Source organism: Pseudorca crassidens, chromosome 15 (assembly GCF_039906515.1).
Source record: "Pseudorca crassidens isolate mPseCra1 chromosome 15, mPseCra1.hap1, whole genome shotgun sequence".
NCBI classification, from domain to species: Eukaryota; Metazoa; Chordata; class Mammalia; order Artiodactyla; family Delphinidae; genus Pseudorca; species Pseudorca crassidens.
The window spans coordinates 49370799-49389264 of record NC_090310.1 but is presented as its reverse complement, the minus strand read 5'-3'; the positions used below and the strand labels follow the sequence as shown (position 1 = coordinate 49389264).

At 45.9% G+C, this 18466-nt stretch overlaps 1 long non-coding RNA gene across 1 annotated transcript; it reads right to left on the bottom strand.

Annotated features, from left to right (window-relative positions):
* Positions 1 to 1167: 1167 nt before the first annotated feature.
* Positions 1168 to 16958, bottom strand: LOC137206411 (uncharacterized). The gene is made up of 3 exons (XR_010934642.1): positions 16766 to 16958; positions 3300 to 3402; positions 1168 to 1280 (listed from the first exon to the last, which is right to left on the bottom strand). It is a non-coding gene; the product is annotated as an uncharacterized lncRNA (long non-coding RNA).
* Positions 16959 to 18466: the final 1508 nt, after the last annotated feature.

Genomic DNA, 18466 nt, shown 5'->3' with positions numbered 1-18466 from the left:
TGGATGGCTTTCTTTTTTTAAATTAATTTTCATTTATTTATTTATTTGATATGGGCTGAGCAGCTGCCCTTACCCCAAAAGCCAGGCACTAGAGACATAGAGGTAGAGAAGACTCAGACTGCCCTCCAGGGCAGTCCTCAAGGAGGGACATGAAGGGTGGAGAAGCATCTTTAGCAGAACACATCCTCAAAGGCAAGGGCAGTGACCTCCATCCATGCTGCGTCCATTCCTCCACATACCACCTTATCCCCAGACCCCACTCAGAGCTGGCACATGACAGGTGCCAGTAATTGTGTGTTGACTCTTGAGTGGAGGAAACAGAGTGTCCTGAGCTGAGCAGATAGCAAAGGCTCATATCAGCGGAGAAAGCTAAGTACCTACGTGAAAGGGAACTCTTGATCAATGTTTAAGTAACATCTGGTTCTCAACTGGTCTTGCTCTGCCATCATAAAGAGTCATTACTGAAGCCAATGTAAAATACGAAGGACCCCGGGACAAACACACCGCTGTTTTTTCAAAGCAAGCCCATTAAAACAACCCGAAAAAATAATGGCATCTGCCTCAGGTTTCTGCTTGGAGATGGTTTCATGCAACCTCAGCGTTTTATCCCAGGCAGCTCTGCGGAGAAGAGGCACTGGGGAAACAATTTGTATCTCTTTTAACTAAAACTAGAAGCCTTGAAGTCTATGGGTTGTCCATTTCCGTAAGACTCCAATCCAATCGCGGGGAAGGGTGTCAGATCTGAAGATTCTGCATGCTGTTAACTGCATGTGGTTTGTTCCTCCTGGTATTTATATCTAAGGCAATGCAAAGCCTCCGATTTTATAGCCAAGTTAGGATGCTGAGAATATTCCTGAGTAGAATGTGCCTGAAATTAATTAAGATACGGAGAAAAATTGGGCATAGCACCAGGAATAGGGGAGATATTGAGTTATGATTTGTTGAATGAGTGAATGAGAATAATTTATAAGATCGCTCTATACTTTCCGTGGTTTCATATATTTCAAATGTAGTCTTATCCAGTCAGGCTGTACCAAGACGATTTCATAGAGGGAAAAAGGGAGTTTAAAAAAAACAACGTGAGAGCAGTCACGCAGTCCAACAGGGGCGCAACAGTTACTGACTTACTGAGTCCTTACACACGATGCTTTTTTGCCACTTTGGTGGCTACAGAACCTTTCTGGACCTTTCTGGCCCCCAAAGTATCGCCGTCAGAGAAGTCCAGGATGGGGCACAGCCAGAGCAAAGATAGAAGTAGCTGAATCAGTGGGTAGGGTCACCTGGGGAAAGTGTGAATATCGAAATAGTCAGTGATCTCTGAACATCGCCAGCATTTCAACACTACTCTCTCATTTAACCCTCAGCAGCTCACCTGACAGTTCTTGTGTTTCATCTTACTTCCCATCCAGGAAGCAGTATAATGTATTGGGGAAAACACAATTGAAGTCAAAGTTCTGTTTCCCAGACTCCGTTAAGCCTCGAGTCCCTCATTTATAAATTAGGGACTATGACACCTCTCTTGTAGAATGAGTAATTGATCACATGTTCTAATTTCTGTGAAGTAAAACTTATCCACGGGCTGCCACATAAGAAGGCAAACAAACATTAGTAGCCTGTGCTTATGTTTAAGCCAGTGTGTACGATCCTTGAAGGCAGAAACCAGCCTGATGGATTTTGACAAACTAAACACACTCAGTGCAACCAGCTCCCAGAGTGAGAACCTGAACGTCCTCAGTATCCCAGAAGGCTTCCTCATGCTCCCTTTCCACAAGCTCTTCTAATATTTCACAATAAGCTACAAGTCTGAAATTTAAAGTAATTTCCCTCAGATTCTTAATGTATTGAGTGGTGACCAGGTAAGACACAGACCATAGGCTGGACCTGGTTTAAGGCACCCACACTGCCCACCGTCCCTCCACTCAGGGTGGGTGTCTGTTAGCCCCTGTACCCAAGAAACCACCCCAAAATGCAGTGGCTTAATACAGTAAACATGTGTTGTTCCTCCTAAGTCTGTCTAGGCTCACAGAAGCACCTGTAGGCATCTGGAAGGTCATCTGGGGGCTAACTAGTCAGGGCAACCTCGGCTGGGACGTCTGGTCTCCAATCCATGCAGTTTCTCATCCTCCAGCATCCCAGCCCAAGCTTGCTCACCTGGTTGCCAGGCAATGTGTGGAGGGAGAAAGTGGAAACCTGGACTTGGAGGCAGGAGGGTCAGAGTCAGAGAAGGAGGTGTGATGTTAGAACAGTGGTTGGACTGATATGGCCAGGAGCCAAGGAATGTGGGGCAGCCTCTAGAAGCTGCAAAAGGCAAGGAGTGGGTTCTTCCCTCAAGCCTCCAGGAGGGACACAGCCTTTGACGTTAAAACCATCAGACGCATTTCAGACTTGGGACCTCCAGCACTGTGACATACATTGGTGTTGCTTTGCTGCTAAGCTGGTGGTAGTTTGTTACAGCAGCAATAGTCAGCTGATACAGTGTGTTCTTGCCGTGTTGCAGACTCTGCCTTTCATAAGTTTTGGAGTGACTGTGGACATTCTTATATGGCCGAGAACATACCACCCAAGAGCCAAGCAACCAGGCCCTGTTTTGGACGCTGCACCTCACAGACAGTCCCTCTCTGGCACCCCCTCCGACCATGACCCTCCCCATGGAGTCAGGGGTCTTCCAGGCCCACGTTCCTCCCATTGGGTCTGCACAACAGCATCACCTACTTGTTTGTTAGGTACCAATTCCTGAGTCCCACCCAAGACCTACTGAATCAGGACCACTGTGTGTGGGGTGGTGCGGTTCAGGAGTGTGTATTTTAATCTGACAGTTCTTGGGATCCCCCTCCAAGGATTTTGAAGAAGACAAGATTCAGAACCATTGCTACCCAGGGTCTGTGGGGGTCTTTCCCCATGGTTTGTCCTTCTAAGGGTGAGTCATGCTAGAATGTATGCAGCCTGGGGCCCAGGAGATGGCTGTTTGGAAGAGAGTTGGGAGAGGATCAAGCTTAGTCATATGGACTGATGTGTCTGCATCATCACACAGGAGGTCCTGGCTGTGCTGGGAGGAGCCAGGGGAGGGAAGAGAATAGAAGATGGACTGGGGTTTTCATTTAATCTCTTGTTCCCAGGAACATCTGATCTTAACAAGGGACTGACATAGGGGAAAAGGAAAGTGCTTTGGAAAGTGCTGAATGCTGTCCACTTGGAGAAATTATGACCGTCACCTTATTTAGGAATCAAAATTACTTTTTATGGCATGACTGAAATAATAAAAAAGTTTTCATAATAATAATAGTAATTGTAATAGTTACCATCCTAGGTCTGGTTCCCTGGAAGCAGAGCCTGAGATAAGGATTCATGTGCACATGATTTACTGAGGAAGCACTCTCCGGGGGAACCTGGGAGCAGAGGAAGCTGGACAGAAAAGGGGAAGAAGCAAGGCAGTGATTACAGGCAAAGCCCCCGCCTCAGCTTGATCCTGAGGGCAGCTCTGGAGTGTGAATTACACTCATTGTCAAAGGAGCTGGGCTTTGTGACTGCTGCCCCATCAGTAACTATCTGCTTGGGGTGACACCTGGCACCCAGGCTGCCTGCCTGAGCAGGTAGAGTGGCTCCGGGAGCTTAGGGGCACACCTCTCAAGAAGGTTTCATGTGCCAGCTGTTAGAAGGAAAGCTCACAGAGCTGGAGGGTGGGTGCCCAGAACCAGCGCCCTGGGTCCCAGAGGACCTGGCTGGGGCACTGACATGTCCATTTTGGCAACCCTCAGCTCTTGCTCTGTGCCAGGAACTATTCTCAGGGCTTCTCTTGTATTCATCCATCAAACCCTTACCAGGTAACAACAGTTGCCGTCCTCACTTTATGAATGTGGTATCTGGGGCACGGGAAGACTAAGTAATTAGACCAAGGATCCACCAGAGGTAGGAGGTGGCTGAACTGGGATTCAAAGCCAGGCAAAGCAGTCCCCAACCATCGTGTTAATGGCCCCCACGTGCCTCCACTGTCTCAGGGGCCCCATCTGCCCTCCCTGCCTTGGGCTTCTTGCAGGGACAATACTTCTTCGACGGACAGCAGGAGGGTGGTTCTCTGAGTCTCCTTTATCCAGGAAATTGGAATGAGGTTTGTGAAGAAAAGGGAATTTTTTATCAACCGAGAGAGAAAATCTCAATCTATATGCTTAATTAGGTCAGGTATCCGTTTTCCTCTGAGTCTTTTCTAGTTCTTTGAAGTCAGAGGAAGCCCTGGGCATTGGAGAGGGGAAAAAAGTGGAGAGAGAATTGGGAGGAAACCTCCTATGTACACACACACACACCACACACACACACACAATCAATCGTCAATCCTCTTTAAGGATTGAATGCAGATAAAGTCAACTATCAACCTCATCAACATGGGAAAAAAAATGCTTAAAATAAAAACTAGGACAGTCCCCCGAAAGAGGGAAATCTTACAGTCTATCTGAAGAATGTCCTACCTTGAGAGCCTTATTCCCCCACTGTCTACCAAAATACTGAACTTGCGTGCAGTCAATCCAAAGCCTCCTTGACGAGTTAGATATTTTAGGTAAAGCAGAAGCCTCAAAATATAGATGTGAAAATTTCAGGGATATATGAACCTGCTCACGGTGGAGCAGGCTGCTGTGGGAGAGCCAGTGGGGATGGGGGGTGGGGGAGGGCTGGTCAGGAGGTCTGGCTGTCCTTGTAGGATCCACTGTGATGCCCACTCCCTTGATGGTTCCAGGCCAGCATCATCCAGTGCAGTGTCCTGTCGTCATGGAAACGTTCTGTACCTGTGCTGTCTATTCAGTGACCACTAGCCACAAGTGACTGTTAAACACCTGAAATATGTATAGTGTGACTAAGGCAGTCAATTTTTACTTTTGTTTAATTTCAATTACTTAAGTTTAAATTTACATTGGTGCATGTGGCTAGAGGCTACCATATTGGATAGCTCAGCTCTGGGTCTTAACCTATTATAGACTTGGTCTTTCAAAAAGCACCTGAAAAATGAGATATTTATGTCCTACCCCTTTCTGTGCAGGTGAAGAAACCAAGTCTGTCAGTTAAATCTTGCTGCATAACAAACCGCCCCAAGACAGGGGCTTGAAATAACCATCATGATACTGTGGGTCACACATTCGGGATGGGCATAGTTTTCATTGTCTGCTTGGGCTAAATTTATGCATTTGTGGGCAGCTCCCACTCAGCTGGGGACTGGCTGGTCGAGGAAGAGCTCTGCTGCGATGGCTTATCTGGGCTCCACGTGGTCTTTCATCCTCTCAAAGGCTAGCCTGACCTTTTGCATGTAATGGCAGCGCAGGGTTCCAAGAAAGGGGGCCATAGTGTGCAAGGGCTCTGAGGCTTAGTCTCAGACCTGGCACTGCCATCCTGCTGCATTCTATTGGCCAAAGCAAATCACAAGACCAGCCCAGATTAAGGGGCCAGGAAATAGACTCCTTTTCTTGATGGAAGATGCAGGAGAGTCGCATGCAAAGAGCATGGATACGGGAAGCACAAACAGTTGTGGCTATTTTTATGATTAACCACACTGAGGCCCCAAGGGTGCCATGCCTGGCCTGATGTCGCAAAGGAAACTTTTAGTAGAGCTGGGTCTGGGACCTGGGACTCTTGGCTCTCAGACCAGGGCTGGCCCTTGGTTCATTTCTTGGATTCTCTGTATATCCCTTGCCTTTGTGCACCTCAGTTTCTTTATCTACAGAAAGATGGAGAGACACAATTATTTCTCTGACTTCTCCAGTTCTCAATTAGTGTAAGCGTTGGACTTGGTGGTTGCCCTTGGGTGAAGTGTGGGGGAGGGGCAGAAACATAGGTGTGGGCAGATCTGGGGGAGCCCAGGCGGAATCCCTGAAAGATGCCTCTTTTGCAAAGGGCTGTTTGGAAGCCAGAAAGTAAGGCACACTCGACCAACATAAGGTATTTACCGTCGAGCTCAACCCTTTGGAAAGAAGTTCATAAAAGATTGAGTTTGGAAAGGATAGAGTTTTTCCTTCCAGCTTTTTCTAATTTACAGTCCACATACTTCCTTTTCCTTTCATAAATATGATGTACGTGAGGGGAGTGATCTAAATATCTTCCTAGTTCCCGAAGCTTGACAGTATTTTCACATGGATCTCCCGTTCGATAAATCAAGCCTTGCGGATCTGCGAACTGCAATGCCAATAAAATTCCTCTGTGGAGAAGGGCTGCTGCTTCTGCGTTTCCAGTTTTGTGTCTGTGAATCTCCAAGATGGCATTCCCGCTGACGGAAATGCCTTGGAGCAGCTCCCTCGCAACTGTCGGTCCAGATTTGTGCGTTGAGCCAAATCACTAGCTCACAGGTCTTTACTTGTGACAATAAACAGAAATTAGTAGGAAGAAAAGTCTTCTGGGGAAAGGGAACTTGGATAAGATGGTGATGATCATGAAGAAGGTGAGGAAGATGAGGATGATAAAGATGCTGAGCTGGAGAGAGAAGAGGGAGGGCGAAGGGAGGAGGTGGGATGGGAGGAGGGAGGGCAGGGATGGGGATGAGAGGAGGGGGAGAAGGAAGGGAGAAGAGGGTGGGGAAAGAGGATCACAGGGGCTGAGCCAGTTCTGAAGCCCGTTTCTCAGGATGCAGGCAACTTCCCTTCCCTCTCTCTGGGTTGTGGACTCTCAGGGGAATCCAGTGGGAGTCCCCAGGTGAGTGACAGTGTGATAACCCCGAGTGTGGAGCCCCGAGTCTGCTCTGTCCTCAGGGTCTGTGTGACATCCAAGTAGTTGCTTGTCTCTTTGTGTATTTGTCCTTTCAGCAACATAAACGGGCTCTATGAGGTGGTTTTTATTTTAAACTCTTACTGGCTAGGAAACTTCTCTTCATGTGAACTTTTATGAAGAAATTATATATACATCCCACAGATGAACAGGGCTGCTCTGTGCTCCACGTAAGACGTTTGGGTTAGACCATCTCTGTGGAAACAGCCCCTGAGATGAGGGTACATGAGCTGTTGGTCTCTTAAGGAAGTGCTTCCAGGAGGAAGTTAGGAAAGCAGGAAGGGGCTGGGAAGAAGTAGAGAAAAGGTGAAGTTTCCAGCAAATTCCCAGCCTTAGCCTGGTCCTGTGGGGTGTTCTGGAGCATTAATGATGCCTCAGAGTTTATCTCCATTGAAGTAAGGGAGCTGGGTTTTCATGCTCTTGGGTAGAGGTCGGCCAGGAGGATGCAAGTCAGTAATTTCCTGGCGGTCCAGTGGTTAGGACTCAGCACTTTCATTGCCGGGGCCTGGGTTTGATCCCTGGTCAGGGAACTGACCCTGCAAGCTGTGCGTTGTGGCCAAAAAAAACGAGGACGTAACTCTCACAACTGCCAGCTCCAGTAGCCCAAGGGCAACCCTCTGAGAAGGATCACAGGGGCCGCTCCTTAGCAACAAAGCACTGCTCACCTGGGGGATGGGCACAAGGAACTCACCCAAGGAATCCTAGGGAATTGGGGCAGGGCGCCAACAATGGCTGTCATACTGTCTCTCCCCAGAAGCTAGGTAGGCTCTGTAGGCAGGCTTGGTGAACAGAAAGTGAGCCCATCTGAGACCAGTAAGTCTGTAGGCAACCCACCGGCTGACCACATGATAGAGTCACATGATGGAGCCCAGCCCAGATCAGCAGAACCATGGGAGTTGTTAGCTAGTGGTTAGTTGTTGTTTTAAGCCATTTAGTGTTGGCATGCTTTGTATGCAGCATTAACTACCTGATACACAGGGAAGGAAATTATCAGAACGCTGAGTCTCATTTTCATCCCAACAAAGACTTATCTGTAGCTAGAATTTGAATATGGGTTCAGTATTGGAGTCAGAATTGGACTCTATTCAAGTTTTGCTTTACTTTCCCCTGCAGTGGCGTTGAACTTCATCAGACACTGGATAGTTCTTCCCGGAAGAAGGCAATAAGGATAATGCCTCTCCAGTTATTACTGAATTAATATTAGACAATTGACCCTTTCTTTCAAATTATCCCTGGCATTTCAAGATACTCCTGGGTTTTAATCTACTGCCTTATCATCCTCGAGGTCACTGCTACAATGGAATTTGTTCTTGAAAGATAACTTAGCTTTTTTAAAAAGAAGGAAGCAAATATTATAAAGAGGGAAAGAATAAAATAAGATTACATGGCTAAGCAAAATAATGAGGGGGGATCAAAGAAGAAAGGAGAAATTAATTGAACTGTGCTTTGAATGATTGTTTCGGTGAACAGCCTTTTATACAGTTAAGGTTACAGTGGGGAGGTTAGGTCAATATCTCCTTTACATATATATTGTATATATATTTTATATATATATATATATGTATATATGTATCTCAGACATTCCCATGACTTTACTTAAAGTTATTTTTAAGCTTCAGAGGAGTCCAAATACAAAAGCTTAGTTCCACACGACCTTTCTGGAGATTTTGGAGATTGCATGTATCCTATTCTGGCTCCAGTGAGGTACCTATCACTCTGCTTGACATCATTCCTCCCCAGAATCATATTTGCATAAAAAATTAATATGAAAAGTGTGGCGAGCCATGAGGCAGATGGAAACCTTTGACTAATTAGTTGAGCACGGTGACAACTTTGGAGACATGCTTCAGAACAGATTTTGCCCTAACAGTGCTCTGCAAATAACACAGTGTCACTTTCCTGAGAGTTGGGAGGAGAGGGGTACCAGGCCCAGAGAGTCGGTATCTCAGCTTTGGAGGGGGAGTCACCGAGAGGCTGTGCAAGGCCCCAGGGGCCTCACAGGTGACAGTCCTGTTTGCTGAGCTCCCAGAATGCCTTTTGAGGCTTGTCCTCCCTTTTCTGCTCCTTGACCTTGAGGACTGGAGACCTTCCTCCTGATTAGCCCCAGATCTTGCCCTTGACTCCTTGCAAATACCCTGCACATCTGGTACTTATGCACATGGGCCACTGGTATCTTGGTACACAAAACAGTCACCTGAAGGTCTTGTTAAACCCAGAAACCTGGATCACACTCTGAGATTTGGATCCAGAACATCTGGGATAGGGCCCAATATCTTGCTGTTCTAACCAGTTACCAGGTGATGTTGATGTCACTGGTGTAGGAACCACACCTGGGGTACCTCTGCTTTAAGGAATTGATGCATTGATCTCAGCACAGGGTTTCAAACTGGCCTTCTGCAGACCAATTCCAGCCCACAGATCCATTTTTTCCCTCGTAATATTTTAAGGAGAAATTACCCACAGATATCTAGATGTTTCACCTTCTTTTGTAAAATAGAACATCTCTTATTGCAATGGCAACGATTGCTTTGATGTTACTACCAACATCTTCATTTAGAATGGACACACATGCCTCAATTTGCCACAGTCCCCATCATCCCCTCTTGTACTACACTGGGCCACTTCCATCATTTCCTTTGTGTGTCTGGTCTCTGCTGACCCCTAAGTTTGTGTCCCTTAATTAAATTTGCATAATACAAATGAATTAATGTTAACCTTCACAGGTCACACAGTTGCATTTTTACAAGAGCTTTCTGGCGATAATGCCTTAACTCAGAGCTGTGATACTGATGGTGGAAATCTCAGGCTGCAGCAGTCAGCTTCTGTAGAGAACTGTGGGGCTTTTTCAAGGACCTCGCAGGACAGATACCTGCCATGTCTCCATGAGGAGGTTAAGCTGGTTTCCCAAAAGGTGACATGTAATAATGTGGAGATAGATGAGAAGACTACGTATGCCCCCTTGGGAATGAAGAGCCTTTATAAAACCAGGTGTTTTCACTACCATGAAGCTGGTGTAATGGAGACCTAAGTCAAATTCAGAGATGCAAAACATTTATGAGGGCACTGCTTATGAAAAACTCCATTTTCTCTTTCCATTTCTCCTTTTTTGATTCCCTGAAAGACGCCACATATAGTTGACAGCAGTTCCTGGAGCAGTGCCTGGGTTCGAATTCTGGCCTGGCAACTTACTTTCTACATCACCTTGGTTACATTACTGAGTGTTGGAGTGCTTTGGCTTCCCCGTGCATAAATCACACCAACCTCACAGGTTTATGTGTGATGGTTAAACAAGATACGGCGTGTAAAGGTCTTAGCCCGATGCCAAGTGAAGTCTTGATAAATGCCATTACCATCTGCCTCCTGTTGTAGAAAACACATTAGCAGAGGAATCAAGCCAATCTAAGCTCAAATTCCCATCCCACTGGGTACTGGTCATGTGACCTTGAGAAATGCTACCCTTTCTTTTATTCATTCCTTCAGCAGATATTTATTGAGCCTTTATTTCCTCACTGATAAAATGGAAATAGTAGTATATACTTCATAGAGTCATCGTAAAGATTAAATGAGATAATCCATGTAAAATGTTTCTCATAGTACCTGACATGTGTGAAGTATTTAATAATATTAGGTTGGTCCACATGAAATTGCTGTTTTTTCAAGTCAAATATGGCAGAAAACTGACAGTTTTCTACAGTTCAAATTGTACAAGTAGTATTATTGCTTTTAATATGGTTATTGTTGCTATTTTATCCCTACCAACACTAAAGGGGGTATATCAGTTAGCTATTGCTGTGGGAAAAAAACACCTCAAAATTTGGAGGGATAAAACAATGAACCTATCATTTTTCATGAGTCTATTGAGCAGCTGGGTCGTTCTGCTTTTCTAGACCAGACCTGATTGATCTTGACTGGATTTGCTCGTGAGTCTGTAATCATTTGATAAAAGAGATAGGGGCAGGCTGGTCTTGGACAGCCTCACTCACTTGTGTGGGGCAAGGGGGCCATGTATCTCGTCTTCCAGCAGGCTAGCCTGGTCTTATTCATGAGGTGATGGCAAAGTTCCAATAAGAGTGCAAGATCTCTTGGGCCCAGGCTTGGTACTGTCATAACATCGCTTCTGCTGCATCCTTTTGGCCAAAACAAGTCACATGGCTAAGCCCAGAATCAAGAGTTGAGGAAATAGACTCCACCCTCTGATGGGAGGGGCTGAAAAGTCACATTGCCAAGGTCGAAGATACAGGGAACGGAGGCGAATTCAGGCCTTTTATTTTTTCCTTCAATCAATCTTGATGAGGTATAAATAATATTTGTGTTCCTTTATCTCATCATTTATGTTATTTCTTTAACTTAAAGAATGATTTTTGAAACCAGTGAAAAGTTCTCCAGCCTCTAATGATTAGGTATCATTATCTTCCCCTCTTTTGGCTCTCCTGGAGTTTTAGGAAGCTTCTGGCTGGGACATGCATGAGTGGTCTCCTTTAGCACCTTGAAGACTCCACCTTTCTACTTTAAACTACAAGAAGCAGAATCACCTCTGCAGGAAAACAAAGTAACTACATAACAACTTAGTTGGTCTAACTCAGACCTCTTGCTAATGAAATACGATTGCTCTTGATATTCTTTTTATCCATCACAAGCAAGGACTTTAAAGAAGACAAAGCTAACTGCCCTGTAGTCATATCATAAGGAGGGGGAAAAATCTGGCCTCTCCAATTTTTAAGACCTTAGCTACAAAGGACTTTACAAAGAGTTTGTAACGGCTTTATGGATGAAATAATAAGAGCTAAAATTTCCGTGTCATTATATACACGCATAAAACTGTTTTCTCCTCTCAACATTCTGATGAAGGTACTAGTACTATTCCCATGTTACAGGCTTGAGAAAATGGAGGCACAGAGAAGTTAGAAGCTTGCCCAAAGTCACACAGCTACAAAGTTGGAGAGTCAAGATTTGAACTGAGGGATACTAGGTTGGGAGCTATACACCTAACCATTATCAAATTTGCAGTAATGTAAACGACTGTCCTCTCTTTATTCAAATGATATTAAGTCCTTTCCAATTCTACTGAAGACCCAGTAGATCCAGCACCAGCGAATTGACAGCGGAAGATTGCTGCTCTGTATAAAAACAAAAACATATTCTAACTTTTAGGAGTTGCCCAACAATTAAATATGGTTCCCAGATACAATTGAGCATCACTGACACAAGAACTCAGGTCTCAGAGACTGGGTTCAAATCCTGGCTCTTCAATTTCTTACTGTGTGAAAGTGTCTAAGGCACCTAAAGTTATCTTTAGCCTCAGTTTCATCATCTTAAAAAACAAAGAAAACAAAATAACAAAAAAAGGAAACAACAATAGCTCCATAAATTATCGTGAGGATAAGGTAACATATGTAAAGCCCATGATTCATTATAGATCACCAAGGATTCATTTCCTTTTTTCCACCATCATAGGACTCGCCCAATAGAGTTTGCAAGAGATCTTACAGGAATAGGAGGGGTGGGACTAGGGATTCTTGTATCAGGAAAGGAATTCGCTTAGCTACTTGGTACTGAAAGCATCACCTGGGACCCTGTTAGACATGCAAATTCATGGACTCTACCCTTGACCTACTGAATCCAGTCATCTTGGGGTGGAGCCCAGCAGTCTGCTCTCCTGGTGATTCTCATGTTCCATAAACTTTGTGATGCACTGGCCTAGGTGACCTTCCAGCTGGGGACACTTCCAGCTCTAATTCTGTAATTCCGGTTTATCCCTCCCTCACCACCACCCATCTAGTAATTGCTACCATTTGTTGAATACTCCTGTGCTCAAACACGTGAGTAAACATTTTCCACGCATTCAATGAATCCTTGCACCAGTGGGATTGGTACTATCATTGTCTACACTGTACAGATGAGGAAACTGAGAAGCAAAGGAACTGGTGAACTAGGATCCCATTCTGAGTCTGTTTGGAGCTCTAGCTCCTAAGCACTGCTAAATTAATCACCATTCAGGGTCTCTCATAATTCGAAGGAGGACCCTGTGGGGAGCTATTTATATATGTCTTCAAATCTATTCATCTGATAATGCACTGGGAAAAAGGAATTAATCTAAGGATCACAGACAAGTCATAGAGAGGGCCCATATGGAAGGTCGCTGGCTGATAACCTGAGTCCTCTCGAGACTAGAAAAAGGCTGTGAGGCCCCAGGGCAGTGGAGAAGGGGGCCTGGCGGCTCCTCTCAGGGGAAGGCTCTGCGAGGAGCAACCTGGTGGGTGGAAAAGTTGCCTGAAGTGCCCTGCAACTGAGAAACGCAGCTGTAGGTAATTATTGGTTCCCAGCTATAAATAAAATAATCCTAAGGAGAACAAGGGAGAAAGAGCAGTTGGGGAGCTTCATGTGCACTTCCTCTATCAGCTGCTCTTGATGATAAAGCAATGAGTTGGATTTAACCACTTCCCGCCACCTACTGCCTTTTTGCTGGTGATGTCCCTGCAGGGAATGGGTCTTAAAACAGAATTTATGGTCCAGCTGAGCCTGCAGAAGAGGTTTCCGTGCCTATCTTCCTGCCCCGTGGTCCTGAGGCAGGAGAAACCAGCAGCACAGATCCAGATTGTTTATCGGATGGATGGGACTGTGTCCCATCACCCTGGGGCCCTTACCTCTCCTTTGTGTCTGCTTCAGCCACACTGATGGAGTGTCTGGCACCAGCCTCATGCACAGGCACTGCTCGGTGCAAGTGGGGCCTCTTGATAGAGACAGTGTTCAGGACTTCAGATGATTTGAGGAAGATGTCTGAAGATGCGCCCAACTCCAACCATCCCCAGCACTAGAATTCCTCAAGAACACCATCCCTCCTTTGGCAAAGTGTTCTTAGTCTGAGACTGAATGAGGCCAAGTAGCAGCCAGGTGGGGGAAGGGAGGAGGGCCAAAGTGAGACAGTTTAGCCTGGTGAGCAAAGCACACACATTCCGGAAATGCAGGCAAAGGCCTTAAGATATACACAGAGCAGAAAGCAGCTGAAAGAACAAGGCCTAGTCTCTGACCACAAGTCAACTTTCAGATCAAGGGCAACTTCTGCTGGTGGCCCCTTGGGGACCAAACCCTGGACCTCCGGCACACAGTAATGAAGGTAAGGATGGTCCTGCCTGGCTGACATCTGCTAGGCAATCTCCCACAGCAGAATGCTGCTTCACAGAAAGCTTCACACCGCAACTCTCTGACAAACTGTCGGCCATCCTGGCACCTACTCAGAACACAGTCTGGTTTGCAGCCCCTTTTGAACGTTGCTCATGAGGGGCTTGCTTTAGGTAGAGTCCACCTGTGAGCATTCCGGAGCCTTGCCTTGACGCCCGAGGGTCCAGGGGTCTTCAGGTTCTTGGGTCTGAAGGTGGATCAGTGTTCTGTTCCACATGGAGGAGATGGAGGAGGACAGGTCTGGAAGACCCTGAACTGGAGCCTGAGGCCCCTCCGGAAGTTTCTTCTGATTCATTCAGCCAAGCCTGCCACAACCCCCTGAGAAGGGACTCATATCTGCGGGCCTCTCGTTGTGATGAATTGGAGTTAAATTTCAAATTGTTACATACCTCTTCCCAAAACATTGCTGTCAATCAGTATTTTAGTAATTTCAGTGAAATCTCATAGAATTATACACTCAGGGGGTCCTTGTCATGTCCATGGACCTTCAGCTGACTTAGATTCTCTGGACTCAGCTTCATCGTGGGCGACTTTTGCAGCTCTGATCTGCAACGTGCCGGAATGGAAACTCCAGTCTGAGGGAATCCACAATGCATTTACACGTATACGTATAGAGGGAGGTTACTTTCTAATTCAAATCACTCTCAGGAGGACTTGGGGCTCCTGGTTAGGATATATCATCTTCCGTGAAATGGAGCACCGCTGTAGGATAATTAACACAAACGGAAATGTCAAATCCTTACACAGAGGTACACAGAGACGGCTCTGGTACTGACAGCACCTTGTTCATCTGCACCATTCTATCCAAGATACAGATCTTCACCACCTTTGATATGGTCCGCATGTATTTCATTCTGTTAAAACTCTTGAAGATTATCTTCTCAGACCCACACAGTGAGTGAGAACTGGGGACCCTCATTTGGGAGGGGATAGCAATTTATGAAAATGAAAATAGATAAGCTTTAAACTAAATAAAAGAGACATGAACTGTTTGCTGAAATGAAATGAGAGAGTTCATTTGAAATGGGGGAGTTAACCAGTGCACAATCTCTTCAGGTCTAGATTTTCAGGGAGAGGCCACTTCTCTTGTTTACGAGCAAGTCTCCTCTTGCACAAGGTTAAATTGGAGATGCTAATGTGTGTGGGCGGTGTTTCACCCACAATAAACCCCAAGGTCGTATCTGAATCATGAATGTTTGGTGGCCTGTGGGAGGGTGACTGTCTGTCCCAAATCCTGGATTTCTTTCTCTCAATGCCTGTTCTTCCCATTACCAAGGAATCAGATTCACCCCAGTGTTCACATTCCTTCAGTCACTCATTTACGCAGGTGCTATTCTAGAGAGAGGGCAGATCATGCTCTCGCTGGGTTTACATTCTAATGAAGGAGATAACTTAAATATATTCAATAAATACACACCTAAAGCCATGAAAATAAAAAAGGGCACTAAGATAGAGCACCCTGCCCTAGGGTAGGTGGCCTGCCTATTAGCCATGACAGTCAGGGAGGGTTTGGTTCAGACAAAGCAAGAGCAAAGATCCTGGACCAGAAATGAGCTTGCACGTATATTTTTCTTTTTAACAAACTTTTTATAGCTCTTAGCATGTACCAGGAACTGTTCTAAGCACTTTGCAAACAATACACCATTTAATCCTCATGCAAACACTGTGGGGGGTAAATAGTAGCACTGTTCATAAAATACTACATCTTATAAATGAGAAAGTTGAGGCACAGAAAGTTTAAGTAGTTTGCCCAAGGGCACACAGCTGGTGTGGAGTGAGGATTCAAACCCAGATCTGTCCCCGCCGACTGTGCTCATAAACACTTTGCTAGTGGTTCCCAAACTGCTGCACAGTGGAACACTTTGGGGATCTTTAAAAACTCCTGATGCCTGGTTCCCTCTCCCAGCCGTTTGGATGTGTCTGGAATGGGCTGAGAGTTGGGCACCAGGATTTTTCAAAAGCTCCCAGATGATTGGGATGTACCACAGATTTGGAGCCGAAGGGCACAGTACCGTCCATTTAGCATTTGAGCATTCGAGCGCCTGAAAGAAGACCCACGTGTCTAGGCTTGATGAACAAGCGAAGGAGTGGCGTTTCCTCCCCTTCCAACTGTGTTGGCTGACGTTTGCCTGTTTACGCCTTTGCTAAAATCAGAAGCATCCACGTAAAGAAGACACCGTCTGCTTTGAATCAAGAGGACGCTGGTTCTATCAGTGATATCATCCACATCAGCAGTGCGTGCTTGGCTCTTCCTCTAAGAGGGGCACACAGCCCCCTTGTCGCCTGACCTGGGGAGAGCACCCCACAAAGGCCATCTGAGGCCAGCTCTGCTGGGCAGCGGCAGGGGTGGGTGGAGCTAGTCCCTGAACCCTGGGACATCAGCTCATCACTTCTGAGTGAGCCCATTTTATATTTTCTGCAGAAGTCAGTGCTCCAAGTGGACCCTGGTTCTCCTCACTTTACCAATGGGCTGTTTTGTGCTCATGCTACAGATTGCTCTTTTATTCACCAGAAAGTTGGGTGAAAACAGCTAGTAGTTGACTTCAGGAAGTGGGGGAAAGTCTATGCTGCATCTGCATTGGGATCACAGTTAGTATGGAAACTTATGGAGACACCAGGGAATTCATTGTGCCTATAGGCACTGGGAACTGGGTAGGGACAAAAATTATCTCATTGATTCCAATATTTGGCCCAGACACATCCCTCCTATCTGTCTAAGGCGGGAACTAGGGCTATTTTTATGGTGCCAAGGTTCTGCTTGGTAGTATTCAGAGCAGGATGAGTGGTTGCTATGGGCCGTTGAGTCAAGTTTGAGCATGTGTAACAGGGCTTCCTGGGTGTCTCATACCTGAATGATGGAAATGATTGCTCCGGAGTCTGAGGAAATGCCGATTAAATAAGAGCACAAGGGGTTTCCCTGGTGGTGCAGTGGTTGAGAGTCCGCCTGCCGATGCAGGGGACATGAGTTCGTGCCCCGGTCCGGCAAGATCCCACATGCTGCGGAGCGGCTGGGCCCGTGAGCCACGGCCGCTGAGCCTGCGCGTCCGGAGCCTCTGCTCCGCAACGGGAGAGGCCACAACAGTGAGAGGCCTGAGTACCGCCAAAAAAAAAAAAAAGAGCACAGGGAAGTCAAGAGAGCTTCCTGACACCAGCTTCAGTGAGTTGTTGAACTGGAATTGGAAATGAGCATGTCTTTTCCGGGTGTGGCTCATTCAACTCCACACCCCTATTCATGTGGAAAGAAGCCTTCTGAGGACTCGTAAATGGGCTGTGAAGCAATGAAAAGAGCTGATTAAGGCACAGATGCCAGGAGCAGGCTCCATATTACTTACAATCCTACAGCATAACATTTTATGTGATTATATTTCACGAGGGTAGCGAAGGCTGCGCTGTAAAATGCCCCATCAGTGTCCCAGTTGGTAAACCGGAGATTATGAGACAAAGCTGCAGGTTAGGAAGCCAGTGTCATCCACATGCTCCATTAATGTTGTGTACAGTTAGCATCCACAAGGGGTGGCTCAGAGTTGACTCCCAGTGTGAAGATTTATGGGGCTTTCCATGGAGCAAAAAAGGCATATACACGTCAAAGACACTTGTTTAGATTCTATCCCTCCAAAAATCCCAAAATTATGACATACTTAAGGACCAAGATGAGTCTTATCTGCTCATAACTTCAAACACTGGAGATTCCATGAAAAGTAATGTGTTAAGGTGAAGTTTTAAGATGTTGGTAATATGTGATAAGTATTCACTAGGTTAATTAAGTGACAGGAATCTTTGGGTTCACCCTGTGGGCTGTGGACGAGGGATTGTGGTGAAGGGGTCATGGAGAGATTCATAGTTTGGGCAGGGTTGGCATTTATTACAGGGAATCCGAATCTATGTGCGTGTGTGTGTGTGTGTGTGTGTGTGTGTGTGTGTGTGTGTGTGTGCATGCGTAAAGATTTGTGTATAGAATATATAGTTATGTATATGCATTTTTTAATTGACTGCAGATTCTAGTCAGTTGAATAAAAAGCTTACTGATTTCACATTAGCTCTTTGCCATTTTCTTAATCAGCAAGCACTAGAAATTTGATAACTATCCTGCTCCTTTTCCTTGAAATAAAAGAAATTAATTCCTTGGGTTAATGATGTGGCGGTAAGTAACAAAACCACGCAGAGACAATGTGGGAGAATGCACACCTGACCTCGCTTCCTCCTGGTTGGGAGAGTTCTCGGTAGAAGAGTTCTAGATCTGCCTCCAGATCCTGGATCTAATCAGGCCACGGGGCAGAGCAATGGTCCTGCTGAAATGATCAGCACTGGAGAGAGAGGAAAGCAATTGTCTCACGACTTTCGCAGAAGAAATCCAGGGAGGGAAAAGTTTGGGAATGAAGGATCTGGAAGTGCAATGGGTCTGGTTTGATGGAAAGTCAGGAGAGTTTTAAGAGAGGGAGGAGAGAGAAGACATTGGGGAAGCTACTATAGATGTGAAATATTGAAAAGGACAAATACCAGGAAACAGGACCACACGTTGTCTTTAAAGTTAAAATGGACAAATGGAATC